The sequence below is a fragment of the Pinus tabuliformis genome, chromosome 7 (genome assembly GCF_031772625.1).
Source record: "Pinus tabuliformis cultivar Carrire ecotype Pingquan chromosome 7, CPIR1, whole genome shotgun sequence".
Classification (NCBI taxonomy): domain Eukaryota; kingdom Viridiplantae; phylum Streptophyta; class Pinopsida; order Pinales; family Pinaceae; genus Pinus; species Pinus tabuliformis.
Window position 1 is genome coordinate 982887540 of NC_142293.1, and position 19769 is coordinate 982907308.

The 19769-nt window shown below is 35.8% G+C and overlaps 1 pseudogene; it reads right to left on the reverse strand.

Moving 5' to 3' along the window:
• Positions 1-17346, reverse strand: part of LOC149250899 (ubiquitin-conjugating enzyme E2 22-like) — a 99962-nt pseudogene extending 82616 nt beyond the window's left edge.
• Positions 17347-19769: the final 2423 nt, after the last annotated feature.

Below are 19769 nucleotides of genomic sequence, written 5' to 3' on the forward strand. Positions count from 1 at the left end.
TTAATCTTTTCAAGATCCACAACCACTCCTCCTCTTGAAATGACATGTCACAAATATTTTACATGTGATTAGAAGAAGTCGAATTTGTTGAGTTTGGAATATATATTTTGTTCCCTCGGTGACTGCAACACTTCAGTTTTTCTTCATGTTCTTCCTTGGTTTTTGAGTAAATCAAGGTATCATTCAAAAAAACCAATCAAATCCTATCCAAATATGAGCTGTGGATGTTTTTCATGATGCACATAAATGTGATCAATCCATTTGTGAGACCAAATGGCACTACCACAAACTCGTAGTGTCCATATATCATCCTGAACATTGTTTTCTGTATGCCTTTGTCTTTAATTCATACTTTATGATAACCCAATCTCAAATCTATTTTAGAGAACACTGCAATCTATCTTAGTTGATCAAATAGATGATCAATTCTGGTAAACATATATTTATCTTTCACTATATATTTATTTAGCTATTGATCTTCAATGCATAGCTACAACATGCCTTCCTTATTCTTTACAAACAATAATGGGGCTCCCCAAGGTGATACATTGGGTCTGATATACCCCTTTTTCAACATATCCTACAGTTGCAACTATAGTTCTACCAATTTTTGCATGCTCATATGATATGGAGCTTTTGAAATTGGTGTTGCGCCATGAATCAATTTAATGGAGAATTGAACTTCTTTCTTTTGTTGTAATCCTAGCAATACTTCGAGGAATACATCATTGTATTGCTTCAAGAGAGGGTGATCTTCAATTCTAATTTTTTTATTTTTTTTTGTCACATTGATTACTTATATCATGACCATGGAACATGCCTTCTGGTTGCATTTATTTACTTACAATGCTAAAATTTATCTACCTAATACATGCTTTCTCTTTCCTTGTAGCATCTCTTCCTTGCCTTCATCATTGAGGCACTTTAGTAACTTATTATATTAGTGCACCTTGGTTCAGTGGGCTACTAGCCCATCCATGCTAAATAAAGTGCCATATTATCCCAACGTTAGTATGTTGAGGGTAGTTTTTGAGGCCATCTTGCCTAACTTGAGTGGTCATGATTCCACAAATTATATTAGCCGATTTTTTTCTCTAGTGGCGGGTTGGAGCAGCCACAACTTTGCATGGAGCTTTCTTTGAAAATTCTATATATCTACAACAATTGGGCTAATATAGCTAAAACTAGAACCAATATCAATTAAATTGAAATAGGCTAGTTGATAGGCATACCTTCCATCACAGTCACCAAGGCTTGATGATCTTCTTACCTATTCTCCAATCTCACGTAAATTTGAGCTATTCTATGAGATACATCTTTCACCATCACTGCTTCTTGGAAATTATACAACTTCTTGCAATTTTTTTGTTCGAGAGGACAATCGCTCTACTTTTTGTTCTCTCCACATCCCCAACTTTGTAACAACCTTCCCTTGGACTCCTCAATCTCTTCTCTCAATGATTTAGCAGGCTGGTCTCTACTGGTAACAATGAAATGCTGGTCTCTACCGGTAACAATGAAATTCCATTGGAATTCACCCTTGTAAAGAGTGGTGAACTTAACAATTTTCCCTCCTTTCTTATGTCCTAAGAAATTTGGTGCTTTTCTTTTGAAACTGCTTCTATCCTTCTTGTTCTAGTCTAATCGGAATCCAACCCTATGCTTATAATGATCATATAAATACTTATCTTTTATGATGGTTCCTCCAGTGCCCTTGGCTCATTGGGCTCAATCCTATCTTGATAGGAATGTAGTAACTCGCATAGGTATCTCTATATATTCACCTTATTGTCCTTAATATATGGAAAATACCTCAATATATCCAAAAATATTTTGGTACACGCATCCAAGGTAATATTACCTAGCTTATATTCATGTAACTCTTTAATTTTGTTGTCATACTACCTCTCAGACAAGTACTTCTCACAAAAAGGTTTTTTAAATGTCCTCCATGATAGTTCATTTTATCTAATTCCCTTAACATTTCTCAAGTATTCCCACCATATATCAAAATTCCCCTTCAAGTTGAAAATAGCCATTCTAGTTGTTTTTAGACTAATCACGGATGTTGAAGTATTTCTTCATTCCCAATACCTAGGTTTCTACCTCTTCAACTTTCTTTATTTCTCCATAAAAGGTAGGGGTATTTGCGTTCTTAAACTATTTAGGCATTGAGCTCTTCTCACTTCTCCTTTGTTGGTGGTGGATTCTAGTTGCAACACTAGACAAATGGTCATGGATTCTTGCCTCTCTTTAAATAGTGTTGAGTGAGATTTCTCCTCTCAATGTGTCTTCACTTGCCTATGCCTTTTTGTTGACTTTCTCCCTTCTACCATATTTGTTTCCAATTCTTTATTTTAGACCTCCAATGGGCATTACTTAGATTTGTGCCTACCTAGATACTTGGAACCAAGCTCATGTTGATTTTATATTTGCATATCTAATCAGATATGCAAAATCAATGCATTCACCTCTTCTTGCCTTTCTTGTTCTCTTATGACCTTTTTATGATTATCTACCATGCAACCTCTCAATTCATCACTTAAATGTTTAAGGGTATCCATCTAATCAGGAGAATTTTCCTTTAACCTCTTCCCAATTAAGTCCTCTTCTTAGTTATGATGGGATCTATCCATGGTGTACTATACCATTTTTCAGTTCATTCCTCTATTTATTTTTTGAATTAGTGTCTTCTTATGTGCTATCATAGACACAGATTTTTTAGCTAAATCTTGCATGAATATAGTAATGTATCACATTGGTCTGTTAAAATTAAGAATGCTAATATTATGATGTTCACAAATCAAAACCATGTCAATTATACATGTTAGAGAAAAAAACATATTAATATTCTATCAAGGTTATAAATCACATCAAGTATAAACCAAAAATTAGCATATTCAATGATTAAATTGTCATATTAAATTCTATCATTTGTGCATGAGCCTCTTCAATTCCAGTGTTGAAACTTTGTTCTTATACCACTATGTGACCACCTCCCACCCCTTGATGCCATCTTAGGTTGTGGGAGTGCTACTTTTTTATTTTAACCCAACCTCCAAGATTTATTATGAAGATAAAGTTAGCCAAAAATGTCATTTTTTCAGGTATACATAATTTAATTATGATACCACATTTTGATCAACTTACTGAGAGATTTCCAGTGATATAAATTTATCTCAATCTAAGTCCCATATCAAATGTTATGATTTTTAGAAGTTTTTTCTTATTAAAGGAATCTATGTTATCACAAGGGAACCACATCGGCTCCATCTAGCCTTGGTGGCACAAACACATCATCACTTCATGGTCCTTGCCAAAGCGACCACTATTGGACATGCCCACCATCTACAAACTAACATGATACACAAATTAGTTGTGGGAGGTTTGCTAATGGGAAGGGTTTCCACATTGGAATCATGGTGAGACTTGGATGGAAACCACTTCAACCAAACCAACAATATTGTGGGCCCTTACCGGTGGTATCAAATATGAGAAAGAGGGGGCTCCATAATTTTTCACAACTATTTATCAGATATGGGAGGATTGGAACTAATCCCAACTATAACCACCCTTCCCTTTAAACGATGATCAAGAAGGAGAGTTAGAAAATTATATATTATAGAGCAATGGAACACATAAAATATTGCAGAAATATAAACATAGAAAACACATAAAACAAGAGACACAAATATACGTGGTTCACCCAATTTGGGCTACGTCCATGGAGAAACAACCACTCCTTCCTTTTATATTATCCAACAAAATGAAGAGATATAACCTACATAAGATCTATTGTAATTCCCTCTTCACTCTCACATAATCTCCTCTCTCTTTCTCGCTCAGAATACACATCTACAAAGCCGCAATGAAATTCCCTCATATATAGCAAGGGGTTGCCTTCTAGGGGAAAAAGCCTTAAATTAAACATAAATTCTCCCATTAAAAACCCTAGCAGCACACATAAATAGGAGGCATTTCCACCACATTAAGAAACGGGGTCCAATGTGATACCTCTGAATAAAGAAGATAATCAGGCTCCACACCCAACACGGAGTACCCCTCAATCGATATCAATTGTTGATCTCGATCACATAGAGATTTCACCCACTTAACTCATAGAAAGTTTAACACAAATTCCATGGGTGAAAAGGTGATACCATTGTACAAACCCACGGTTAAAATTTCATGTAATGAAGTTAATAAAGGTAAAATAAGACCAACATCATGGGACATGTATTCCAACTTGAATGTTGGGAAGATCATCCTAGTGGGCATCACTTGTTGTTTATTATGGCTAAGGGGAAATTGGAATTTTATTTATGAAAATAAAGGAAAATGGGAGAAAAGGGAGGTGAAATATCACATATTTCATGTGAGGAGGAAATTGAAGGAAAATTGAAGAAATTAGAGGCATCAATGATAAAACTGATTCAGAGCATGAGTTTAGGGCCTTTTCTCATTTTTGTTTTGGAATTAGTATCAAAGAGGAGAAGGGCACCAAGAGGACAAGGAAAGAAATAAATCAAAGGAAGGATAAGGATAACAAAGGAAAGTAAAGGAAGGACAAGGAGGGAAAAGGAAAGAAAAGGAAATAAAAGGAAAGAAAGGATCAAGCAATGAAAGGTTGGATCAAGTGACTTCAACAGGAATACTTGTAGGTAATAGGTTTCATGTATGATTTCCTAGCTAGTTTTGGCATGCATGGTATATGCATGTCAGTATTTGGTTCATTTTTTGTCCTTGGAATGGGTTTTGTCAAGTTTCAACAGTGGTTTTAGCCTTACCTTTCCATTTCTGGATAGCCATAGTGTGATGGGATTCATTCTTGGTTGAGCTTTGGATTGTCGAAAGGTTTTAGATCTAGGTGTGGTAGTCCTAGGAAAATTCCAAGGGTTTGGGGTGGAGATGGTTTTCTCCTGGAATCCCTCAATAGGTGGGTGGAGAAAGGAAATTCCTCAAGGGATGGTGAAAGAATTATAAGGCATCCAAGCTGTTTGGTTTTGTGATCTTGGGACTGCTTTAGGTGAGAACAGGGTAGCGTGAGGGTGGAGGTGGTTTAACCTATGGATTCCCTTATTTCTTTATGCATTGGTTTATCCAATGAGATCCACATTCATGCTTGGAATATGGCACGAGGGTGATTGATTTGAAAGATTTCATTTAGCCCAATCTATGGTTTGGTGGTACTTGGAAGCCCTTGACTTGGTTTCTTTCTCATATGTCAATAAGAGCTAAGTTCTTCATTGTATTTTATGACTAAATATACTTTTTATTATGTGGCTTTAATGTTTTCTCTATCATTTTTATTTGTTTGGTTATATGTTGGTTATAAGTATGGTTTTATGACAGATCCAAGTGTTGGCTTATTGGGGCCTAACCTAGGTTCAGAGTTAATTAGCCAAACAAATCCCTGTACTACTGGCCCTTTTAGCAATAGTCTGTGGAGCGTGGACTAGGGTCTCACCCAAAATAGTATGGGGGGGTGTTGGAACCAAGTTTCTGCACCCTTGAGATGTCTGAGAGGTTGAACTGGTCCAACTGTTAGTCCCTTTATGCAGGTTTCTTTGCGCACTTTCGGGGCCTTCATACCCTGATATACTTGCCTTCATGCAGCCCTAACTAGGGGTTATGGGGCTTCCGCACTGCTGGAGCAGTGCTCTGCGATATTCCCCTAAGTCGCACCTGAGATCTTACTTATCTTCCTATTCCACCCAATTATCTTCATGTAAATGGATGTCTTACATTATATTTAGTTATACAACACATTCATATGAGTTCGTGAAGAAAATAAACAGTAAACTTGCAATTTGTACCCAATCATACATTAAAACACGAAAATATACACAGAAATATGGTAAACTTATCTTTATTAATTCTTCCAATGGTTACAGACTTGACCTACCCCGCACACTTAGCTGCAGGGTTTTGAACACTCAGCTGTGGACTACTAGGCCTCTACGCACTCAACTACAGAGCCTTTTCCTACTCTACAACCCAAAGACACACTTTAAACTTCGACTCAATCTCTTGGACTCATCATGCTTCCATTCTATTAGCTATGTTTTAGGTTCTCTCTTCTACACTTAGAGCCTCGCTAGACTATTTATACAATCCCATGGTCCGCGGACCATGGGTAGGTCTATCAAGCTAACATTGTATTACAAAAACAAGGGTAGACAACCCTGTGACTTTATTATGACTTCGCACTCCGCGCCCATAATTCATAGAGCTTTTATAAAGGACTTGGTAAAAACATGGGCTTTAAGCCCCAAAACATGCCTTGGGGGGATTCCATACCCAACACCAAGTGATGGTTATTATAATGTTTGATTAATAAATGAAAGGTTATTGAATGAAATACCTAATAGATGTTATTACAGATATTGTGAGAGGGAATTTGTCCTTCTTGGTAAACCTCAGATAATTTTTAGATCTCTATGTTCAAATATGCATTCATGACCTATAGATCTTATGTTATCAATGTTTTTGGAGGAATTACTATCATGGTTAGACTAGGCTAGGTTAAGTCCTTGATCAAGATTTGTGTTAAAGGTTTTGTCTCTATGTTATTTATCATTTCTGGGAGTTTCATTAAGTTCTGGGTAGAGGTCTTGATCCTAACCTTGAAAAAGTGGCTCGAATGTCAGGGTCACTAGCACAAAATTGGGTGAAAAAGACTGCAGTCACTGGGAGGTGGGCCTGTGGCAGCAACTAGATGGTTCCAATCACATGGAGGCCTTGGCCTAGAGGAACTGCTCCGAGATGGTTAAGATCTGGGGGAACTGTTCCGGGCATAAAAGGATCAGGAGAGATACCAGCAAAAGGAAATGGTCCCTAAGGAGTAGTACCAGAAGGCTGGGTTGAGTTGGGAACAGTGGGTTGTAGAGGGGCTTGCTACTATGAAGGCATACTAAATCATTTGTGGGTGTCCCGTGATGCTTCGAGCATGAAAACACTGGATGAGATTGGCTCAAAAGGAGTAGGTGGTGGACCATAATAAGCACTAATAAAAGTAGAATCATTGTAGATACCAGGAGAGACATTGATGAGGTATGAGACAGTCTTATTTTCAGTCATGAATCAGATGTTGGACTAAGGTGAATTATAGGATTTTGGATCATAGTATGTCAATTGATTGACAGGTACGATATTTTCATTATGGAGAAATAACATCTTAAGGTGAACAACATATGCGATGACTGACATAACATAGGTATAACTATGACCCAAAAGGATGTTATAGTCTAAGGGAGCATCAATGACTTCAATGTTAATAGAGATAGTCTTATTGGAAACAATGATACAATAGTTGCAATATAAGCCAAGGGGTTGTGAGGGATGACCATCCCAAGCACAAAGAGTGATGGTGGATTGGCACAGGTCTAGTGAACTAAGTCACTTCAAAACAATAGAAATCATCACATAGGTGGAGGCGCCTTCGTCTATAATACACTGTTGAATAGTGGCATTTTGAATGGAGACTGGTATTTCAAATGAAATGGATGAAGGTAGGGAAGGATTTTCCGACTTGCCAATGTGAAAGACAATAATATGATCACCTTGGGGATCCACAACACCCAAAATAGAGAGTATATCTTTCCATTGGGATGGGCACATTTGGACAACTTCCAACATTGACATGGTAGTAGGAGATTGTGAAAATTCATTTACTATGTTATAGGTATGGGCAGCTTTAGTGGAAGCAGTGTTTCAATGTAATGGACCTTTTGGGATATTGGGAATAACCTCTACCTTAGGCAGAGGGATCTGTAAGGTACCGTTGGATGACAACATAGTCTCAATGGAAACTTGGGGTTCGAAATCGGTCACTGATTTAGCGGGTGGTTTGTCATATTGGTGCAGTCAAGTCTGGAGATTGACTTGAGTAGAATTAAACTCTTCAGAATTCATCATAAGAATTTGATGACCATGGTGAACAGATGGTGGAACTGGCAGAGATTCCTGACCTTGTGTAGGTTGGAAAGCAAGATATCCTTGGTGAGGAAAAGGATTAATAAGCACCATCAATTGAGATGAAGCAAGAGGGGGAGGAGGAGTGATGGGTTGTAGTCCCTGAGAAGCAATTTCTTGAGCTCCCATACTTGATGCATATTAGGTAAAAGGGGACACTCATGAATATAATGGCCATATATTTCGTAACAGGCACAAGGTTTTTTTGTACGAAGACCCTTATTTTTCTTGGGTTGTTTTCCTAGTTGCAGGGTTGGGGGATTAGTTCGGGGTCCATGAGGTGCATTGAGTTGTGGACCCTGGCTACCTTGATTACCTTAATATTTTTGGTTCTAATTACCTTTCCCCTTGTTCATTTTCTTGGGGTCAGGGGGATTGGTCTCGCTTTGTTGAGCATACACTTGACCTTGTGGAGGAGGTTGTTTTTGTGGACAAGGTGGATTAGGCATGGGGGGCTAGGGTGCTGGTGTTGGAGGGGAGAGAGTGTTAGGTGGTGCATATGGATAATAATGAGATGTGGAAATGTTGGGATAAATAGGTGGTGCAATAACTAGCCCTGACATCTGGTGATGCGAATGGGATATGTGTGTCACGTGCTAGGACCTGGATAAGAGTTTCCATGTGGAAGATTGGGTGAGGGATAAATGTAAAATGAATTGGTCCCTCCCTAAGGTTGAAAATAACTCATCGAAGGTGGAGCATATGGTTGAGGGTGTGAAATGGTTTCAACTATTCCATTTGCGACATAAAGTGCCCTCGGTGCATTAGCAGCACCAGTCTGAGGCATATTAGGGATGACAATATAGAAATAATCTGATTAGGCATAGATAAGATCCAATTTTAAGTCTACTTGGAGCACATATTCCTCAGACTGGGGGAAGTGTGATGTGACATCTTTAGCAGTGGGGGACAAAAGTAATCTAAGGAACCAATCCATATAGATGTGGTCTCCAAATTTAGGAGCTCTATAAATGCTCCTCCTTCTACACAATTCCTAAAAATGGTCGGATAGGTGAGTGGTAGAAGTTTGACAAAAAGAAGTCAATAGTTTGATATCCGTGTAATAATAGAGCGGTAACTAGAAATAGGTAAGAAAATCTTTGGAAAAAGTTGAAAAATTGGAATGAGCAGCTCTCCGTTTATCGACATACCACTTAGTAGTAGCTCTAGTAAGAGTACCTTGGAAGAGATGAAGATGAATGGAGTCTTCAGGGATATAATTGGATGAACACCACATATAGAATGATTGAACATGATTAGTGGGATCTTATCCAAGATTAACTTCAAACATTGGGTTGTCTAAAGGGAGTTTAGTAGGCATAGCTGGACAATTAGGATCGTGGAGAAGAGGATCCTTGATGAGTTGGTTGAAATCAGGGAGACTTAAACTAGCCATAAAAGGAAGCAATGGAGGAGGAGTGACCACACCGATGGGGGTTCCGTTGGTGGGGCTACCCTGGTTGGTACTTGGTTTACCGCCTTAGTTTCTCACACCCATGTTAGTGCCTGAAATGGTGGTGCTATGGGGTTGAGAAGACGCAGAAAAAAAACAATAACTGGATGAATCAGTAGAATCAGAGTCAGAATGATGACTCGATGGAGGACTGGGAGGATGTACTCTAACTCGACGGGGAGGAATAATATGTCCTAACTAGAACTAAAGGTGAAGGCCTCGAAGTCTCCATCACAAACACCTAAGGGGCACAATTATGTGAAGACAATGGCAACTCTAAGGACTAAAGGGTGATGATAGGAATAAAATAGCAACAAATAACAAGCCAACACCTAGTGTAGTGATGCCGAGTGTAAACTAACTATATTAATGATGTTACTCTAATACAAGAAAACATGTCCTATCAAAGAAAAATACCTCTAGCCTATAGGTGGTCTAAATCCTCAAAAAATCCTAAATATATTGTTTTATATGGCCTTCCAAAGAACTTCTTACTTGACAGAATCTCATCCCCACAAGAAGATTTGTCTAGAGAATGGTAGGGTAGAGAGTCAATCCTATAGGAGGTGTTTCCTAAGATTGGTCACTATGGTTACCTTTGTCCCATGGGGATGGTCGAGTCTTGAGCTTCTTCGTAGTCAAGAAATGCGTGAGATTCCCTGCCACATGTTGGGTAACCTTGAGGAGAACTGCTCATATGATGACCTAGCCTAACCCCCTCTGAATTGGGTTTATGATGTATTCTCTCTTTGGACATGGGATAGTGCATGATTTCAAGCTTGCTATTGTGTTAACTTCTATGTCTCAATGAAAGTGATCAATGGGTGTTATTGGAAGTTTATCCCACCGATCCTAAAGGTAAATTACAAAGATTATTTTTCCCTGGTGCCCAAGTGGACTTAATCTATGTAGTTTGAATTATTAAGGTGTAGTGTTTCAATTCTTGGATTGGTGCAGTTAATCAAGCTCATGTTCGCTTAGGGTGTGAGTGTGAAAATAATGTGTCAAGTGGATGAGTTAATTGAGCATGTTTTATGATGCCATGTGCTACTGAAAATAAAGTGTTGAAATATTGTAAATAATGTTGAAAATGACAGAAAAATAAACAACCAATCAAGCACACAAAACCCCACCCAAAAAGGCTATCAAGCAGCTAAGCAAGAGAGGGAAAACAAGCTACTCAAAGACACATAAAATTCCTAAAATACCTAATGTCAAAGGGACTGAGATCTAGAGGCACTAATCTATTATAAATGGTGTAGACAAACAATAAAAATTAGAGGTGAAAAATGTTGCAAAGGATAGGTGTGAAGCTCCAAAACCTAGGATGCTCAAGGGGATCCTAAGGGGGAAAAGGAAAAACCCAAACTCTAAAGGGAGAAAAGGTAAAATAAACCTATCCAAAATTGCTAAAAAGTAATGGATCAGACTCTGAAAATCAATGGCTAAAAATGTTGAAACCATAAACTCCTCACTGAGCCAGTCTCTTCCTAACAATGTGGAGGTGTACTTAAACTCTGGGGGACTTTTTCCTTCCTAAAAGAGAAAAAATAAGAGAATATAAGCCTAGGGGAGACTAAAAACAAAGATTAATTAATCTTCCCAGTCTACACAGAGAACTCTTGGAAAATCTGAAAATTTTCTGAAACATTTCCATAAAAAATTCAAAACGCATGTACTGACCTGAAACAATGGAAAATGCAGTTTTTGGGCTAAAAATTGGTTTCTGGAATGCAGATCTAGGGGTGAAAAGTGTGATTTTCTCTCAGGACTCTCAATCATCATATCTCACATAGATTTTGTCATCTCCTACTCGATTAGTACTTGTGACATACGGAAAGAACAAGAAAACCACCAGAATCTGAAAATTTGACAAAAAAGGAAATAATACTATAAATAGAAATTGAGAGGTTAAAAATAGTTGTAGAAAACCATGAAATTTACTAAATCTTTAGTCACCCAAGAATGTTGTTATTACACCAGTGGAGTCGTCATTTGTTGACAACAAATGTAGCTTAAATCCCGACTGGAGTCATCATTTGTTAGCGTAAAATTTCTTGGAAGGTTTTCCAAAAACACTTCACTTAAGTCACTATGTGACACGTGACCCTAACAACAATTTGTGGCCACTTACACTACATATATGTGATAAAACATGGAAAACCCACAACAAAAATAACATATACGATCCAAAACAGCAAACAAGAATATAGATATCTAATGCAATAACCCAAATGGAAACACTTTAAAATGAATAAATATTTTATTGATAACACTTGGTGAAGGCGATATAAAACAGGGACTGCAAAGCCCCCTCTGTGGGATGGGTCCTTTGGTTTCCTTGATGCTTCAATAATTGATCTTCTCTCTCAATATGTGAAAAAACCTGAACAATGTGGAGAACTCAAATGAGAGCTCAAAAGAAAAGAGACGATATTGGTGATGATGATAATGATCATGGTGAAGAACGAATGGAAAACCATCCTATTTATAACAAAGTATTGAGTTAATCTCAAAAATGGATAATAATAAAATTATATTGACCAAATTAAGATCTAATCTCTAGGAATACTTTATTATATTTTTTGGAGAGGGAAAAGATATTTAAAATGGTAAAATATCTTTATTATAAATAATTAACAAATAAATTATTTATTAATTATTTCGCTAGGATTAAGAATGGTGTGAAATTGAAATAATCATTAAAAATTGATTTAACAACTATTCCAATAATGGAAATAATGAATAGTAAATAAATAGTGATTTATTTAATTATTCCTAGGAGATTTAGTCAAATGTCACAAGGAATATTGATCAAACAATGATTTAATGATTATTCATAGAGAAAATTAAATAAATAATTATTTATTCAATTATTCTCATGGGGTTTTTTTATTTTAGTCAGAAAATAATTTAATAAAAATGTTAACTAAATTATTTCCCACGGTGAAAGTGATTTTACTATGGTGAAATTAATCTTACATGGTGTATTTCGATCTGCCTAGTTAGAAATAGCCAGGTGTTTATTTTTTTGGTGATAACATATTGCCTTTATTTACCCATAAAAATCATGAGGGAAATATTTTAAAATCACCATTCATACCTTCAAATAACCTAAACAATATATATAAAACCATTTAAACCCTAATCTTGCACGCAACTAGATGCACCAATATGTTACGAGTAGACCATGGAGAGAGTTTATTGCATATCCTATTAAGCTCTTTTACAGAATTTGGTTACAAAACAATCTTGTGACCTTGCTTGAGATATGGTGTTGAGTTGTAAGCTACCATAGCATTCATAATGATATATAGCCCTAATACTGAAAATAAAAATGGTAGAAACATAGTCAAGCTACATTATGAGGTGGTAAATCGAATTCAAATGATCACTGGCACAAGCTACTTTTGATCATATTCTTGGTAACTTTCGACCTATCGTGGAAAACACACATAAAATATTAGTTGGCATTCATGCAAGAAAAATATTCAAAAAGTGGTTTCCTTCCATTGCAACCTATAAATGTTGTTACAAGTGTTAGATATTTTGACAGGCGTCCATATGCTATGGTGAATATGTATTACTTAATTTTTAATATTAAATTTATTGTTTTAAAATAAATAATAATGTGTGACTTTATATATATATATATATATTAATTATTTAGTGTATTTTAATTTATTCACTAATTTAATTTTAATATATTCAAAAAAATTGGATACGTTTCCTACATTTCTTTTACACCCGATATGTTAAAATTGATAAGTTATTTTGTTAAGATAAACTATGTTGATAAGTTATTTAGTTATTGACAAATAAATTTAATTTCTAATGCAATTTAGCTAGAGATCCCAAATGAAGAATTGCCGTGGAAATCATCCCAGTCCATTGCCATGGAAGCAACGTTTTCCAGGTTGCATCTGCTGCACTTGAAGAAGAATATCATAAATCCCAACAGTGCAATATTAGGGTAAAAGGAATATTGGTAACCATTTGTTTGAATCCATCGGGTACCACATTAGAAAGAAAAACATTGAAGAATCGTTGTCCTTTGCAATAGAGAAAAACATTCACCTTATATGCAATGAAATATATTCAAGATCGGTATTCCTACCTCTTAATTTCGTAACTATTGTAGAAGCTCTAGAGGCTAGTGGAAGGCCAAATGAATTAGACCGAATCCATATTGTGTATAGCTTTTCTAAATACCTCAACCTTCTAGGGTACAAAGTTGGTGCAATATACTCTTATAACAATACCATCATAATTATTTCTAGAAGAATGTCAAGTTTCAACTTAGTGTCTGGAAAGAAAAAAAATATGGTTGCATATTCGACCTTATAACCATGATACCTAAGTGAGAAAATTAGGACAACCTTCAACCAAAGAAGATTGGTACATAGTTGACCTTATAGCCATGATACATTATTTGACTTTATAACCATGATACCTATGCCAACAAAATAGGACAGCCTTCAACCATATTAGAAAATGATCTTTTATAAATAAATTAATTTGAATGCGTGAGAATTTCATGCGAAAAATTCACCAAATAATCTTATTTTTAAAAATTAAACAAAGCGATGTCCATGGGTCTTGGATAGATGGTGATCTGGTGCTCTGTTAAGGTACTCATTGATGTGAAGTTATTGGTTCAATTCCCCGCCCCGATTGGGGTGATATATTGGACATGATGAAGATGTAGTCCTGCCAAGCTTACAAACAAACAAAAAATCAACAAAGAAATTCAATTGTTAGAATTATATTTACCATAATAAACGTATAGCAAAGCTTAATTAATTCAAGTTTCTCTTCCATGTCTAAGACATGCATTGAAGTTGTATCAATAGGTTACTGAAATGCTCAACCAACTTTGTAGATGTGTTGGAGCTTGTGACTAAGAAAAGGAGTGACAACGTTCCTTGTTTTGTTCTTTTCCATATCAAACCTATCACAAATGTTAATTAATTAAAATTGGTTTACCACATCTAAGAGAAGGATTGAAGTTGTATTAGTAGGTTACTGAAATGTTGAACCAACGTTGGAGATGCATTGGAGCTTAGGAGTAAGAAAATGAGTGATAATGTTCCTCATTTTGTGGTTAACATCATTCATGGTGTTGATCCATGCACATTATGACATTGGAGACAATAGATTTGGAACAACTATCCTCACCTTCACCATTCATATTATCCAAATACTTCAATACCATTATAACTAGGTTATTTATTCAAACCTTCCCAATTTTACTCTTACTCCAACCCTAATTATTAGTATGAAGTTTCTTAGCAAGTGTACCAAATATGCTTCACTTAAGTTTCTAGTGACAAGAAACCATAACAACAAAAATGATTGTTAAGGTATTATTTAAACCTACAAAACAAGTGTTAAAACCCTGTAACAAATGATGCAAATCGAAAGATACATACAACAACAAGATAACAGTGTAACAACCCAATGGAAATAAGATAAAATAAATATCTATTTAGTAAATTGTTAAAGTAATTGACAAATAAAAAATGATTTATTAATTACTTTATGGTGATTAAGTCAAATTTGAATTAGAAACAATTATTAAATAATGATTTAATATTTATTTTGAGAGAATATTAAATAAATAATTATTTATTTAATTATTCTCATAGGATTTTCTCAGATTTTAACGAGAAAAAATTTAGGAAAATGGTTCACTAAATTATTTCCTAAGGTGAAAGTGGGTTTTAATGTTTAAAAACCCGTCCTACATGGTGTATTTTGATCAACCTAGTAAGAAATGGCTAGGTGATCATCTTTTGGGTGATAACAGTATTCATTATATATTTTTAAAACTATTAAAAAATAATGGTTATCCCAGCTTTTTCATTACATAATTTAACAATTATTTCTCAATAACCCTTTTTATTATAACCATTTTTATCATATTCTTTAAATTTTGAAACGTATGTCTATTTACATTATGAAATGTATGTATGGATATCATGGATGTGTTGGAAACCTTGAGTACCACTGAGAGGGGGTGTGAATCAGTAGTGTGATATATATACAATTTTTACCAATTTTAACTTCTCAAATGGATCACACATGTTATTGCAGCATATCATAATATATTAGCAGTCAATGCATGTGACTAAATAATAAACATATAACCATGTAAGCAGCTAAAACTAGAAAAACCATGAGAAAATTAATGAACAACAAATCAAAGCACAAGCGCGTCATCACACATGAGACACAAGATATCAGTGGAAACCCTTTCAGGATAAACATCACCCTTGTTGTTGTTACGTTACTCTAAATCTCTATTATGTCAAGCAATTGGTATTTTACGTAGATAGCTAACTCCCATCAGCCTCCCATCAGCCAATATACTTGACCTCATATATTATAAGCTGACCCCCATCATCCAAAAGACTCAATTCTATTGATTAGCTCAAAAGGCTATGTTCTCACACGGATCTATAGACAACCATCTACTGAAAGCCACCATGATCAATGATCCTCATCCAACTCCATTTGGACTATCCAACTTTAATTCGATGGAGAAACTATTCCTTTTCACCAATGATATGGAATCACTACTCCACTCTCATGAAGACACTTCTCCTCTACTCTATGTGGGTGTCGTTTCATATATTTTCAGATTGGATCTCAACACTCTCTACTCAACTTGATTCATCTCTTCAATATGATCTCAGCAACAATACTCTCTACAACAACTGATCAAAAACACCACAAAAAAACATGCAATCTACTTAAGAAAATAGTAACCACAATACAATAATCAAATATGCATAGTATAATCACCAGTAGAAAAACTCACAACCATCATCAATGCTCTCAACACAATCTCTACTCCAACAACTATAAATCTGATATATTCTGCAACATGCTTCAAATCTACTCATTTTGTGGCAATCTTCACTCATACACTGATGTATCTCCACACTCTATTATGTATAAAGCATTCTCCTCTTCTGTAGCTCTTTCAACCACACTCTCACTCGCTACTACATTGAACAAACTATCACTCAGCTCCAAAGTGAAGAATATAAAACAAGCAGAGTGAATTGCAATTTTGGACTAGGTTCAAGAGTGTGAAAAGTTGACAAAATCCAACCACTATCAGTACTACTTGTGCACTAAATGTGTTCACACTTACTAGAGTACTTTCTCAACCAATTTCAACCTTATATCATTAAATTAAAATATTCCCTAAACATACAATTCAAAATAATTTGGAAGTGCGTGAGGAATGTGGAGAAAATTTCATTCTAAGCCTCAACCACACCAACATATCTAGCATATTTCAGTTGTAACCACACTCACAAACCTATCATATTTCAGTTGGATCCTTCCAACCGCATGCATGATCCTATCTCCCATCAGTTGGGGAAGAGCATAAGAAAAAACACAAAAACATGTGCTCAGAAACTCTGCCACCTAAATGGTCACCTTCTCTAGCTCCTGTACATGCCTCCAACCCACTCCTAAGAATTACGAAACTTCTATAAATATATCAAACATGTTTTCTAATTACCACTACCAAGTTCAGTTGAAGGCCTACAATCAAGAGTTGACATTAATTCCAACAATTCCTCTACTTTCCTCTGGTACCTACACAAGCTGCAATACATTTGTAACACACTAAAGCGTAGCTCCATCATCATCATCAGACCATCACACTGTTGCAAAACTTCATCCTCCAGTTCCTGCACTAGGTCATGAACAAGAAAATAAATAGCACTAACACATAAGGAACCATTAACATGAAGCACATGTCCATCACCTGTAGCAGCATCTCCAATGCCTCCAATCAATTCATAACAAGGCATCATAAAGTTTAAATCAATGCAATATGAAGCCAACACAAGGTTGAAATCAATGCCAACACACCAAAATTTCTTTGTGAACACCATACTTCTATCAATATACATCATCAAAAAGTTGACATCACAAGGTTTACATCAAAGCCAACATAACCATCTCAATGCCAATTCAACCAGCTGCATCCATACTACAAGAATGGAATCAATACAACAACTAGGCTACTTAGGGTTGACATCAATGCCAACATGAGATAGCTACCAACATGAAACCAATGCCAAACATTATCTAGCTTGAACCATGAACACCATAATGCCAACGATCTCTCCCTTTGGCATTGATGGAAACCACACACAATCTCCAGACCAATCACTTCTTTTATCACTCCTGCTTTGACATCAATGGAAAAGGGTCAACTCCATCTAATAATGCATCCAAATCAGAAGCACAAATACTCGAGCATTTGATGTGTACATGGTTGAATAGTAGTGAAAATAAACAAGCATCTATGCCTCTCACATCAGTAGCAAGAAATAAATAAACCAATCAACATTTAGAGTAGTATATCCAACAAAACAACCTCTATAAGTAGTAAAAATATGCACATAAATAAATCATACAAGCAACAATGAGCAACATCAAATAAACAGCAATATGTAGCAACATCCACATGAGGCACCAACCAACAGTCTTCATAGAAACCATATATTAGCAACATCGATATCCAACATCAACCTCTCTTCTCATAACAAGAGGCCAAGAACCCCAACAACAAAGTATAGCATGAGGTACACCATAAACACCTCCAAGCAGACCATAATGCCAACAATGATGGTTGAAGTAAACCAGAGTGAATAGATGCTTCCCTTGAGCACATGCCATCTCCAAGCTATAATGATCGCTTCCATTGCAAACAATGCTTCCTTTCCACAAATAGAAGCACCATATGGACCAAGACTCCACATGACTATGGCTATATGACATATAACAATGAAAATACATGGTTGTAGCAATGACATTAGACCTCATACAATGACTCATACAATGACCTCATGACTCATGACTAGATGACCCAATGATACATAAAATACAAGTACATGGATTCATGAGCATTTTACATGGATATATCAATAAATACATGGCTTCTATAATCATCTCCTATGGACCAACAACTCAAATACACTACATATTATGGATGTTACAAAATCATTAGCCCATATATGTGACTACAAAATAAACTCATGATATTTCTCCATAACATGCCTATAACCAATATGACTCATCTCACTAATGATTTGACTTCAACCAACATAAAATGATGATTTAATAACAAATAAATGGATGTAATGATAATCATATAATAGATCATACATAGATGGTCCATTTCTCATGTCATCTCTATGAATCTTGTGTCAATATCTCATTCTATTCATGGTTGTACAACTTTTCAACCAACTACCAATGAAGAACAAAGGCATATATGTGGCTAAAAAATGTATCGATTTCACTTGAGGAAACATGTATATAAATGTTTCAAATAATTAAGTAAAAATAATTAAGATGATGTCAAATAAACATGTAAAACTCATAGCATGGATAGCTCCCCCTAAGCTCAATATACCTCCAATTGGCAGGATGATCCTGCTGATCTGAAAATTCATAAGACTAAAGTGAACTCATCATACATTGTTGCACCAAATTGTACTCATCAAAATATCACACTGCTACCATACACTTCCCCTGAGGTTTTTCACTTTTCATAAATTTTGCAGTCATATAAAAATATGCATGATGTAACCATGGACTACAGAGGAGGATGCTCTTCACTATTTGAAGAACGATTGATCCTTCTTTCTCCACACAGCCTTTGAATGCTTATTTTCTTCCTTCACTAGTTTTTTGCTACCTCTACTCTGTTTCAATTACTCTTAACCACTTTTCCTTGAATAATGGGCCATCATGTAGTCTCTTACCATATGGTAAAAATTATGTCATGTATAGGACTCCACATTGCCAAGATATGAAGCAAAAGAAGAAAATATCTTGTTGCTCATTCCAGATCTATACCTTGTATGCAATGTCGTTATCCTCCATTGGTTAGATATGCAATCAATTTCCTTGTGGCCAAAAAAGTTACATGAGCAACAATAACCATAAAAAGAATGATTATACCTGATGGCCAATCTCCTTGGTTGTCTATACCGCTGCAAGATCTGACAATTAAATCTATACATTCTTCTCCTGCAGTTAGCTACAACATGTCCAACTTGTGACAATTGTAACACTCTACCTTATGCATCAAAGAAATGAAGGGACTTTGATTCCTATGAAATCTTACAGATTTGTTACCATTCACTCTTAGAGTAAAGGGTCTTCTAAATGTAGGTGCTCCTTGAGGTTTTTCTCTCTATTTTTGTTGGCTCTGCTTCTTGTTTCCTTTGTTTCTGGTATTTCCACTGGTATTGTTCGCTACAGGCTTCTTTGGTTCTTCCTTGTTATTTTTCCCTACATGCAA